Source organism: Kogia breviceps, chromosome 3, assembly GCF_026419965.1.
Source record: "Kogia breviceps isolate mKogBre1 chromosome 3, mKogBre1 haplotype 1, whole genome shotgun sequence".
Lineage (NCBI taxonomy): Eukaryota > Metazoa > Chordata > Mammalia > Artiodactyla > Physeteridae > Kogia > Kogia breviceps.
In genome coordinates, this window is record NC_081312.1 from 74,609,758 (window position 1) to 74,623,618 (window position 13,861).

The window sequence follows — 13,861 nt, forward strand, 5'->3', positions numbered from 1 at the left end:
GCAACGAAGACCCAACGCAGCCAAAAATAAATAAATTTTTAAATTAAAAAAAAAGAGTTTGGTAGGGGGATCAGTTGTTCATCAGCTCCTTCCCGCATTGGTCAAGGGTTGTCCCAGGGCTTGTTAATTCCCTTGCAGTTTCAGACCGCGCATGAGTCCCGTGCCCCAGCATTAGAGACACACTGGGAAGAGAGCAAGAGAAACACAGAGCGCTGAGGAGCGTGGTGTCAGTTTACATCCGCATGAAGCTCATAGCTGCAGCAATGGAAAGAATAAAAGGGGAGCCCAGAGAATGTATCCAATTCACTGTCCTTTGTGGTTATCTTCTTTAGACTGATTCTGTGCACTAAAAAAATCGAATGCATACTATTTAAAAATATCTAGCTGTATTAAAAAGCAGCAGGGCTTCCCTGGTGGCGCAGTGGTTGAGAGTCCGCCTGCCGATTCAGGGGACACGGGTTCGTGCCCCAGTCCGGGAAGATCCCGCATGCCGCGGAGCGGCTGGGCCCGTGAGCCATGGCCGCTGAGCCTGTGCGTCCGGAGCCTGTGCTCCGCAACGGGAGAGACCACAGCAGTGAGAGGCCCGCGTACCACAAAAAAAAAAAAAGCAGCAAAGACCCAACGCAGCCAAAAAGAGTAGGTAAATGAAATAAATAAATTTATTTTTTTAAAAAAGCAATCGGGGCTTCCCTGGTGGCGCAGTGGTTGAGAGTCCGCCTGCCGATGCAGGGGACACGGGTTCGTGCCCCGGTCCGGGAAGATCCCACATGCAGCGGAGCGGCTCGGCCCGTGAGCCATGGCCGCTGGGCCTGTGCGTTTGGAGCCTGTGCTCCGCAGCGGGAGAGGCCACAGCAGTGAGAGGCCCGCGTACAGCACACACACACACACACACACACAAAGTAATCGACTCAAATATTTTTTTCCTGTTTCTTAAAACTGATTTCAAGTACTTGAGAAATACCTCAGCGAGTTTAGACATTGGCCAAGACTCAGGTCATCACAACGGAACTCCCAAACTTCACAAACTCTCTCCTTTGGATGATGAGCAGTTTACAAAAAATATGGTGACATCAAAGGGAAGTAAGACGATGTTGCTCTTTCTTCCATATTCTATGACCACAAGGATTCTAGAAAAGCAGCCTGACTTTATTAGACCTGGAGTTTCTGGTTTCCCCAGGAGCTGGTAACACAGCAGGAAGTATAGGAGAGTTCACACTCTAAGGGTGTGAGTGACAGGAAATGGGAAAGAGCTGACAGGTAAAGTCTCTGTCCTTTCTGTCCCAGCCAGACTGCTGTGAGGCACTGTGATTCCGCTCGGTCTCTCCCAGACATCGGGCATGACTGAACAGCTGGAGTGTTTCTGCTGAGGCTGTGGACAGCTCTGTAACATGCCCCTTTGAATTTGCTTGCTCTCCTTCCCCCATTCACTGACCTTTGTCCTTCACTTTTGCAGCCTGGACCCTCAGTGAAGTGTTAGCTTACAAGCTTTGCCTTGAGTTCTGATTTCTAAGGACCCCACAGAGACACAGCTCTCTAACTGGTGTTGGAGTGGGGTTGGACCTTTAACATAATGACGAAGTACAGTTGCAGCCTTCAAGTTCTGTTCTGTGAGTTTCAACTCCCCAGAAGAGGCAGGTACCAGATGGTCAGGGCATCTGCACCCCAAAAGCCAGGCCAGCTCCAGTGAAAGCTCAGCCCAGCCAGGGTCAGCCTAGCTCAGGCCTCGGAGTTTTGCCTTCCTTCAATGGAGACAAGGGCCAACAAGGGTTTTCTCTGTTGGGTGTATTCATGGGAGAAGACCCAGGCCAGCATCATGGGTATAGCCTTTTAGCCAAATTCAAAGGAAGTCGGGGGCCAAGATAACTAACCACATTTTGTCTCTGACGTAGGGAAAGCACAATCAGGCCAGTGTGCAAGGCAGGGGAGGGGGAGGAGTGAGTTGCTTTCTTCTAAACCAGAATGCCAACTCTAGTTGACCACAGCACCCCCCGTGTCACATGGATTCTTCTCTCTGCATCACTGCAGTTGGCCAAGGGATTAGCATTTGTTAGCTCATGGATTTGGATGTGGCAGTACCAAAAGGAATTTTAAGGATATGGGGCCAGGGCCCCAGGCATAAATGGTCTTTTCTTGCTTTTGGCTCAGTCTGACCCTGACTGGCTTCTCCTCAGATCTGATTTGGAAACAGCTTCAGGTAAAATCATTTAAACAAGTTTAGCCTTTCCCATCAGTTCAATTCAATTCAACAAATATTTATCCAGTGACTGCTCTTTGATGACCAAGATATCACACTCAGTATCCTAGGCCTAGAACGTGCACCGTGCATTTGTAAGCAGTTACAGTTGATATGACAGAAGAACTGAGGGAAGAGTGTGGTGGAGAGGAGACAGATCTGCAAGGGTTCCCTTAGGGCATGAAAGGCCTGGAGGCCTTTCAACAACAGTGAATCTGGAAGGGCTGGGAAGCTTGCCGAGTGGTGATTTTGCTGTGTATTCTCAACAGGAGAAATAGAGAATCCTGGCTCCAGGGCATTTTGGCTTCCTCTACCTGGCTCTACTGCAGACAGCTTAAACTCAGTGTGTCTGACTGAATTCACCTTCCTCCTCTATTTATTTTTTTAAAATTTTATTGAAGTATAGTTGATTTACAATGTAGTGTTAATTTCTTCTGTGAAAGTGACTGTTATATATACTCTTTTTCATATTCTTTTCCATTATGGTTTTTCACAGGATATTAAATACACTTCCCTGTGCTATGCTGTAGGACCTTGTTGTTTATCCATTCTATATACAATAGTTTGCATTTGCTAATCCCAAACTCCCTTTCCTTCCCTCCCCTACCGCCTCTCCGTCTTGGCAACCACAAGTCTGTTCTCTATATCTGTGAGTCTGTTTTTATTTTGTAGATATGTTGATTTGTATCGTATTTTAGATTCCACATGTAAGTGATATCATATGGTATTTGTCTTTCACTTTCTGACTTACTGCACTTAGTATGATAATCTCTAGGTCCATCCATATTGCTGCAAATGGCATTATTTCATTCTTTTTGATGGTTGAGTAATATTCCACTGTGTGTGTATACACATATGTATATATCATCTTCTTTACATACACATCTATATATGTGTATATATATATCCTTTATCCATTCATCTGTTGATGGACATTTAAGTTGTTTCCATGTCTTGGCTATCATAAGTAGTGCTGCTATGAACATAGGGGTGCATGTATCTTTTCGAATTATAGTTTTGTTTGGTATATGTCCAGGAGTGAGATTGCTGGATCATACGGTAGCTCTATTTGTAGTTTTTTGAGGAGCCTCCATACTGTTTTCCATAGTGGCTGCACCAGTTTACATTCCCACCCAGTGTCAGAGGGTCCCTTTCCTCACCTTCCTCCTCTAAATCTCCTTTCCCTCCTGTACTTACGATACCATCATCTCCCTGGTTAGACATCTGTGAGTGTAACAAAATGAGCCCCCTGCTACTGTGTATGCTATGCCTTATATGGTGAATGGTCATTTTTTTGCACAATGCACATTTTTTTTGCCCTGTTCTGAGGGGCCATACGTTCAGACCATACCCTTCTGGTGTCACTGAAAGCACATGGCCGTGGGTGTTCATGTCAATTATCAGGGAGGCTCTGGGCCCTATAAAGGGATGCCCCAGGGAGGACTTAGGGGAGGAGGAAACTCCTTTCTCTTTCTGGACCTTGCTCTCTTGGACTTGGGCTTTGAAGAGTCTTGTTATGCTCGAGGGCACTGCCAGGTTGAGGAAAGATAGCCTGTGTCGCATGGGAGTTATCTGAGACTTCCAGGCAGTTTGACATTTGAGAAGGAAAGAGAAGCTGGGTGAATTATTAAGCCACCATGTCTGTCTGCGCTTAATTTGCTCTAGGGATTCTGCCCAGAGTGTCCCTGAGGTTCTGTACTAATGTACGAGGAGTCATGGGCTCTGATGGCATCTTGTGTGCCTTCTACCCTTGATATAGGTATTTGGCTTAATTTGCTTGTACCAGATTATCTTTGTCAATTCAATATCATCCACACCGCTTTCTCCATACTCTGCATTGCAGGGAAGTCTGGAGCTCCATTTCCCAGTATCACCTTCCTGTATTGGGTTACAGTCTGCCAATTAAAGTTGCTCACAGGACATGTGGAAGGCAGAAAAGTCAGTGTGTCTGTTTGGCAGTTGTGAACAAACGCTTGGACATATGATAGACATATGATTTGCTGCAGCTTCTGGCCCCCTCCTGAGAATCACCTGCTTTGGTGTTACAGACAGCTGGGATTGTTGTCAGCAGTTTCCCTAGGATCCACCCCTTCATGATTTCATGAACCAGCTAGCTTCCATACTGTTTCTCCAACCCTTCAAATCATTGTGTAAGCTTCTAACTAACTCCTTTCTCCTTGAAATACAGAAATGCTTCTCCTTAGCAAGAGAGCCCTGACTGATAGAACATTGCTGTAGCACTTACCTGCCTCGTGATGGGGGTCACAGTGGTGGTTGGAGGCAACTTTCATTCCTATTAATTATTAACGTGTAAGTATATTAGTATTAGTATATGTATATTGGTATATTCATATTAGATTTATTAGTATAATAGAACAGGAAGATTCTGTATAATTCCTTCAGCACTGTGACCAGAGGTCCTTGCTGTATGTGTTGTACTACAGCACTCACTCCTGATGGAGCAGGACAAATACGGTCAGTTCTTATTTGCCTCTTATCTCGAGGCCTTTCGTTTGCTGGAACTCTGTGAGATTGAGCCACTTCACTTAAGATGGGCTGGTTGGCCGATCGATGACTGAATGACATTCCCGTTTGGGGAGAATGAGTGGAGGGTGAGAGGTTTACACAATAAAAGTGCATAGTGAGTTAAGTAGTATGGAGTAATCATCACAAACCCTTAACTGGTTATCTGGGTTCCTATCCCTACTCTGGATCCTTCTGGTTCCAAATTCCCACCAGCTGTCTTGGTGTCTGACCCATGATAGGACAGAGCAGTGTTTAGGATAACTAAAAAGTCTGTCGAGAAAGAATATTTATTTAAAAGTGGCCTCCAACGTGCCCACCTGGAAACAAGTGTCTCTGGGGAGTCAAGATGGGTAGCATCTTGGGGGTTAGTCACTTCTCCAGAACAAGGATTTTCCACAGGGGGGGGGTCACGTTCATGCTTCCTAAAAGAGTCCCTTCATCTTCTAAGGACCAGGTAAGAGCAGTGCAACAGTGTATGATCCTGTTAGTCCTTAATGTTTTCTTAATGTGACACAACAACCCACCTGCATTTAAATCGCTATATGTTTCTTGGAGAATTTATAATTTTCCCTACTGTCAATCAAGCACATCCGCCATCAAAAAACCTTGACGCTGGAAGAAATCTTGGAGTTCATCTTTTTAACCTCTAAATTTTAAAGATCCTGAGCTCAGGGGGGTGAAGTTCTTTGCCCACAGTTCCTATAATTTAGGAGCAGAGGGGGGACCTCGATCCAGCTTCCCAGCTCTCAGTTCAAGTATTTTTCCCCCCAGGCTAGCCCATAGCTGTGCCAAAGGAAAAATTTCCTGAACAAAATTAAACAGGCAAAGAAGACTTTGTTCAGGGTTATTGCAACAGGGCCTGGGGTCCTGAGCTCAGGCTGAGCTCATCTCTAGGGAAACAAAGGGCAGGAGAGTTTTTAAGAGCTGGGGTGGGGATGTTCCAGGCCATCTGTGTTTGTTAACTGGCCTTACCCAAAGGAAAAATAAACTTTATTGCATCTTCATGACAGGAGGTAGTTTTACAATCTGGAGCTAGGTCCCCACCTAAATTAGGCTCCTACCCTCCCACAGAAACTGGGAGATAGAGGTGCTGTCTACCTTGATGTTTATATTTCAAAGGGATGGCTCCCTGGTCCTTGAGAAAGACATTCCTGGGTTGTAAAACTGGCAAGGTGCTTTTAAAAAAGATTTACAACTCAAAGGGACAGAAAGAATTCACAGTGACAGGTTTTGAAAAGGAAACACTCTAAGAAAAGGGAGGTAAGGACTTGGAGTTAGAAAAAAGCCTGCCTAAAGCCCAGCTGAGGGGAATGTTGAGGCTCTCTTGGTCAGATACCACAATATCTACTACTTACACTCACTCCAAAGCTGTCCCTCTTCTATGCCTTTCAACTCAGCTATAAATTGGCATATTTTGCCAACTTCCCAATGGCTCACCTTCAGCCATCATGGAAGAACAACAGTGGCATGGCATGGACCATCCATGTCCTTACCAATGTCACCTCCCACGTGAGTTTCCCTCCCTCTTTCCCTCCCACTCTCACTTCCTTCGCTCGTCTTTCCTTTTCAAAAATTATAGTCACAGAAATTACATCAATAGTAGACAGAAGAAACGTGTCCTCCTATTATTTAATAAAGAAAATGCATATACCTGAGGCAGGAGATAGATGGGCCACAGGGTAAGCAGCAGGAGTTCGTTCCCTGTGGACAGAAACTCCAAAATATCAATAGCAGGACAATCGAGAGAGGAGGCTGGGCCTTGCCCAGATAAGAGATAAAAGACGACATATTCCACATTCTCGAAGTTAAGGAGACCTTCCCAACTACAAAGGAGCGTAGAAAGGCTCCTTGGAGGTCAAAAACGGAGGGGGCACCACCCCATAGTAAGTGATGTCAACTTACCCATAGGTCTCTTCACTAGAATCCCTCTTGGCTAAGAGATGCGCATGCACACAGAGGAGGACACTGTGATATACGAAATATGGACTTAGAACCAGGCAAAGCGGGACTTCCCTGGTGGCACAGTGCTTAAGAATCTGCCTGCCAATGCAGGGGACACAGGTTCGAGCCCTGGTCCCTTGGTGAGGGAAGATCCCACATGCCACGGAGCAACTAAGCCTGTGCGCCACAACTACTGAGCCTGTGCTATAGAGCCTGCAAGCCACAACAACTGAGCCCATGCCCCACAACTACTGAAGCCCATGCGCCTAAAGCCCGTGCTCTGCAATAAGAGAAGCCACCACAATGAGAAGCCCATGCACTGAAAGGAAGAGTAGCCCCTGCTCACCGCAACTAGAGAAAGCCTGTGCGCGGCAACAAAGACCCAACACAGCCAAAAGTAAATAAAATTTTAAAGAAACTAGAAAAAAAATCCATATGAGATAAAAGAACCAGGCAAAGCAAGATGATTGGTCAAAGGAAACCTGGAAGAAATGCCCCATAAAACTGATTCAAACTACCACGAGGGCGTGACTTTCTCTCTGAGCCCCGCCGTGTGTCTGTCCACATGTACTGTATGTACTCTTTTTCCTCCTGATAAACACTTTACCTACTTCACTACTTTCCATCTCTATGTGGAAATTCATTTCTACACAGCTGATGGGCCAGGGCCTTGTCACTGGCCACTGGTCCCTGGTGGACTAGTGACTAGAATTCAGTGCTCTCACTGCTGCTGCCTGACCTCAGTCTCTGGCTGGGGAACCTAAATCCTGCTTCAGGCCGCTGCAGCTCAAGGCCACCTGAGATCATACTTACCAAGAAACGTCAGTTTAAGTACTAAAGTCTTAAAACGAATGGAGAATAGATCATAATCCTGTTTGCTCTTACTGAAAAGGCTGATGACTTTCTAAGTTTTTAGGAAATAATTACTGTCACCCCAGATTCAAGGAGCAGGAATAAATGTAAGTCCATCACCAGCATCAGTAACTCTACATGTATAATTGAGCACATACCATTGAACCCACAACTGCAAACTACACACTCAAGTCTAAGGGCAGGTGAACAAAGGCTTTCAAGGAAATATTTACTGTCTCTACTGTGAATTATCAGAAGACAAAATTTTATGTTAGGATGTTCATTAGGTGGAGAGATCAATATGTGGGGGGGACCATGCTTTCAGATACACTGAAATTAGAGTCATTGCAACCAGTGCTGTGCTGTATCATGATCATTAAAATTTTCGCAATGAAAAAATTCTCAGTACTTAAAAAAAATATTAGTCACAATCATCACTGTTTCCAGCCCCTTAAGTAACATACTTTGAGTCAGTTGAGTAAGCAAGAGCCAAGCCTGTCCTGGTGAGGAGAATATTTTTTGGCCCCAGAAAATTCGCATCCCTACCCAGGGGGATCCTACGCTGAGGTGGAACTGTGGTACCACCATGGTGGCCTACTCTTGAAATCCTTTCCAGCCTCCCACCTGCCCCACCAGAGACAGCGAGTCTTGGTATGCATGCTTGGTTGTTCCCTATCCTGTCGGGGGATATCTGTTCATGGGATTACATTCGGATTACAAAACTGGCTTAAATTCCTGTGCAAATGTCTTATTTATTTTTGTTCATTATTCCATTCAAGAGGTTAGTTTTTTCCCCCTGAAATTTCCAAAGATTCTTTCACTGAGGCTTAGCACATAATAGATGCTAAATCGGTATTAAATGAATGAATGAATGGATGAATGGCATTATTTGTAAAACTTCCAGTTACCTCACATTTCTAGGCCTATATAGCTAAGAATCTGTTGGCTAGTCATTAAACAAGCATTTATTTAAGGGGTAAGTATTTACACATTACTTACATGTGTAAGTAGAAGAAGGAAAGAAGGCACATTGCATCAAGTTTCTTTTAAATGTTTTCACAACAGCAGTGTTTCTCTTCCTCCTCCTCCTTCCCTTACCTCAACCCACAGAAAACAAATAACATTTTCCATCACAACCCACTACACACATGCACACACACGAAAATTTCACAAATCTCACCCACACTATACTTTCAGTGTACTCTGATATTTTCTATTTCATTTCTTTAAAAATAAATATGAATTGAGACCCACTATATAAGTTTTATGACCCATTACTAATTGAGACCTACAATTTGAAAAACATTGCTCTTAAAACTACTTTAAAAATAATAGTGGAAAAACTGCTGAATATATTTTTATGAAAGTCATTTCTGGGAATATCTAAAATTTTGAAAGTGTTAAATTCTAAAAGAGTAATATGATGTTAGAGTGGGCGAAGATAAAGGGAGATTGGATCCATAACCGTTAGGGTTACAGGGCTCCAGACTTGAGGGTTTAAATTTGGGAAGGGGAAGAAAAATGGGAGTAAAAGATAAATGGCACAGATAGGAAATAGATTGAAATACTAATAACTTCATTTGACAAATTCTGCTAAAAGCAGTTGGCTACACTCCTGAGTCAGGGGACCTAAAAATGTCTAATTCGCATATGGTATCACCAGCACACTGTGAAACAACATGTTCTTTTAAAATTAATTCCATTCATTTATTTTTAATGACAAAGTAATACATAAATACATTCTTGTCATTAAAATTATACAGAAAAAAAGTTCCTCTTGACACTGTTTCTCCTCTCTAATCCCAGCGGCTTTTCAAGAACTGTTTTCAATTTGAATATACTTCCAGATCTTTCTAATGCATTTATGTTGGGCTGGAAATACAAATGTACATGGACATACAGGAATATATAAAAAACTTAACTGGTTTATAATGAATGCTTTGTTCTGTAACTTGTTTTTTACATAACAATATGTCCTAGAGACTTCTACATTAGTGCATACAGAAACAGCTTATTCTTTTAAATGTAATTATTGACATGTTTGGGTTTAGGTCTACTGCTTTATAAATTTGTTTTTGCTTGTTCCCTCTGTGTTTCACTCCTGTTTCCCCTTTCTTGCTGTGATGTTGTGGTATAATAAGAAATATATAGTCGGTCATCTTCCCCAGTTCCTGACACAGAGTTCCTAAAACTCTTGGAACCTCCATTGTGACAAGTCTGTTTATATGCTAATGAATGACTCTGGGAGGCTGGGGGTGGTTATCAGAGGAACAACCACCTGATTAAAGGGTTGGAACTTTTAGCTCCACACCTGACCTCCAAGGAAAGGAGAGGGGTTGGAGATTGACTTAATCGCCAATGTCCAATGATTTAATCAGTCATGTGTACATCATTTAATTTCTATAAAAACTCTAAACTAAGGGGTTCAGAGAGCTTCTGGGTCAGTGAACATATGGAGGTACTGAAGGGATGGCATGTCCCAAGAGGGCACAGAAGCGTCACACTCCTTCCCACATGCCTTGCCCTGTACATCTCTTCCATTTGGCTGTTCCTGAGTTGTATCTTTTATAATAAACTGGTCATGGTAAGTAAAGGTTTCCCCTGAGTCCTCCGAGCTGTTATAGAAAATTATTGAAACTGAAGAGGGGGTTGTAGGAACCCCTGATTTATAGCTGGTTGGTCAGAAGTGTGGGAGGCCCAGACTTGCCATGGGCATCCGAAGTGGGAGGCAGTTTCTGGGATGGAGCCTTTAACCTGTGGGTCTGCACTTACTTGGGGTAGTTAGTGTCAGAATTGAATTAAATTGTAGTATACCCAGTTGGCATCCATAGACAGCTGGAAAACTACTCACTGTTGGAAACCTGCACATTTTGTGTCAGAGTGTTCTGTGTGTAGAAGAAACTGGTTTTCTTATATTTGCCTTCTTTTGAGTTATTTGAATATCTTTTAAATATTCCATTTTAATTTATCTATTGGGATTTCATGATATCTCTTGTACAGTTTTTTAGTGGTTGCTCTAGGGATTACAAAATGCATCATTTTTTTAAAAATGCATCATTTTTTTTAAATGCATCATTTTTTACTGTCTGCTTAGAATCATTCTTTTACCACATTAATTGGAACGTAGAAAACTTACCACCTTATAGGACACCTTTCCATTCCTACTTTATGCTATCATTGTCATATATAATATTATTTGTACATACTTTAAAAATCCAATCACACAATGTTATAATTTATGCTTTCGACCATTAAACATATTTTAAGAAACTTAAGAGAAGAACATTCTATAAACAACAAGATCCTACTGTATAGCATAAGGAACTATATTCAATATCCTGTGATAAACCATAATGAGAAAGAATGTGTATGTATATGTATAACTGAATCACTATGCTGTACAGTAGAAATTAACACAACATTGTAAATCAACTATACTTCAATAAAATAAATTTTTTTAAAAGAGAAGAGCATTCTATTGTATTTACCCAGTATTTGTCATTTCTGTTCCCTTACTTCATTCCTGATGTCACAGGTTTCCTTATTGTATTATTTCTCTTCTGTCTGAAGAACTTCCTTTAGCAATTCTCTCAGAACAGATCTGCTGGCTGTGAATTCTTTTAGTTATCCTTCATCTGAAAATGTCTTCATTTCACCTTCATTCCTGAATGGTATTTTTACTGAAAATAGAGTTCTGGGTTGACAGACATCACCATTCTGCTACTCTGTCCATCCAGTAAGTTTTTTATTTCAGTTATTGATTTTTTAGTTCTAGAATTTCCATTTGGTTAATTTGTTTATTTGACCTGTTATATAGTTTTCGTTACATGAATATACCACAATTTATTTGCTCATTTTTCTATTGATGGTCAAATGTTTCCAACTTTTCTTTGTTACAAACAATACTGTAATGAACATGTTTCTTCATACATATGTATGAAGATTTCTTTAGAATGTGTAGCTCTAAATGGAACTCATGGGTCACAGGACATTCTACACCCAGTTATGCACACCCTTCCTGGACTCATTCAGTCTCAATGTTTCCAGGCCTAGGCCTTTGCTCGTGAGGAATGCTTCTCCTCACTTCATCCCACACCAGAGTGGGTGGGTACCCATCAGCTGCATGGAGGATATCTGCCAGTGCATGAGGGCTGCAGTGTGGTGGCTTCTCAAGCAGCTGGTAGGCAGCATGCTTGGGCAGCTGCATTATAACTCCTCCACCCTGTCCGATGAACAGCTGCAACTTGTCCTGCACCAGGGTCCTCAGCTCTGCCTGTGCTCTAGTCTATCGACAGAAGATTCTCCAGGTTGAACTCCAACCTCCAACTCCTTATTTCTGCCTTCTGATGCTCTGCTTGTGACAAGAAATCATTCAGGTTTTGGCTAAGCATGACCCTGGCCTTCCTCACCACTTATGGACCCAGATAAAGGGCTGTTCTGCTGTGACACCCCTAAGGGGCCAAGAGACACATTGCTAGGTGTGTGTATGGGGAAATTGATGCCCTGTGGGGCAGTCTTTAACCAATGAGAGAAATAGAAATAGAATGTGAGCCACATATGTAATTAAAATTTTTCTAGTAGTCATACTTAAAAAATCAAAAGAAGACAGAATAAAAGAATACATGTTATTTAACTCAATTTATCAAAAGTATTATTTCAATGCATAATCAATATAACAATTTTAAAAAATAAATTTGTTTTATTTTTGGCTGCATCTTCATTTCTGTGCACAGGCTTTCTCTAGTTATGGAGAGCAGGGGCTACTCTTCATTGCGGTGCACGGGCTTCTCACTGTGGTGGCTTCTCTTGTTGCAGAGCACAGGCTCTAGGCAAGTGAGCTTCAGTAGTTGCAGTGCGTGGGCTCAGTAGTTGTGGCTCACAGGCTCTAGAGTGCAGACTCAGTAGTTGTGGCACACGGGCTTAGTTGCTCCGCAGCATATGGGATCTTCCTGGACCAGGGACTGAACCTGTGTCCCCCGCATTGGCAGATGGATTCTTAACCACTGTGCCACCAGGGAAGTCCAACAATTTTTAATGAGAATATTTTACATTCCTTTTTTAATCTTAATCTTATTTTACATTCTTTTTAAAATCTTAATCTTAAATCCAGTATATATTTTATTCTTACAGCACATCTCAATTCAGATGTTAAATTTCATCAGAAATACCTGGCATGTATTTAGATTTTTAAAAATTTATGGTTGAAAAAGTAGATTAACCTACCTAAGCTGTTCCAAATGTACCTAAAAGTTTTCCAATGACTGAATTGAGCATCAGTTTTAATTTTAAGTTTAAATTAGTTAAAATAAAAAATTTAGTGTCTCAGTCACATTGGCCACAGAGCAAGTTCACAGTATGCTCCCTTTATCTTCATATGGTCTTTCCTCTGTGCTTCTGTATCCTAATCTCCTCTTCTTTTCTTAAATTAAAAAAAAAATTTTTTTTTAATTTTTATTTATTTATTTATTTTTGGCTGCATTGGGTCTTCGTTGCTGCATGCAGGCTTTCTCTAGTTGCGGCAAGCGGGGACTACTCTACGTTGTGGTGCACAGGCTTCTCATTGTGGTGGCTTCTCTTGTTGCGGAGCACTGGCTCTAGGCACGTGCGCTTCAGAAGTTGTGGCACATGGGCTCCAGTAGTTGTGGTACATGGGCTCAGTAGTTGTGGCTCATGGGCTCTAGAGCGCAGGCTCAGTAGTTTTGGCGCACGGGCTTAGTTGCTCCACTGCATGTGGGATCTTCCCAGACCAGGGGACCAGGGCTCGAACCTGTGTCCCCTGAATTGACAGGTGGATTCTTAACCACTGCACCACCAGGGAAGTCCACTAATCTCCTCTTCTTATAAAAACACAAGTCACACTGGATTAGGGCCCACTTCAATGACCTCATTTAATCTTAATTACCTCCTTAAAGACCCTATCTCCAAATACAGTCACATTTGGAGGTACTGGGGGTTTGGGCTTCAACATATGAATGGTGGGGGGTGGAGTGACAGTTCAGCCCATAAAAAATATTAACCTGTATGTTCTTTTCTTCTCTCTTTGATTATCCCATTTGGCCATGAGACAAGATGTTGCCAATCCCCTCAGTGTATTAATTATCTATTGCTGTGTAACAAATTACCCCAAAATTTAGAGTCTTAAAACAACAAATATTTATTAGCTCACAGTTTCTGTGGGTCAGTTTATCTGGGTAGTTCTGGCTCACAGGCTCTTGTGTTGTTGCAATCAAGATGTCAGACAGGGCCGAAAGGGATTGGAGCATCTGCTTCCAAGATGGCTTGCTCACATGGCTGTTGGCAGGCATTCTC

At 42.4% G+C, this 13,861-nt stretch overlaps 1 protein-coding gene across 1 annotated transcript in view; it reads right to left on the reverse strand.

Moving 5' to 3' along the window:
- Positions 1–13,861, reverse strand: part of LOC131752835 (dehydrogenase/reductase SDR family member 2, mitochondrial-like) — a 188,720-nt gene that overhangs the window by 49,922 nt on the left and 124,937 nt on the right. The window lies entirely within an intron of this gene.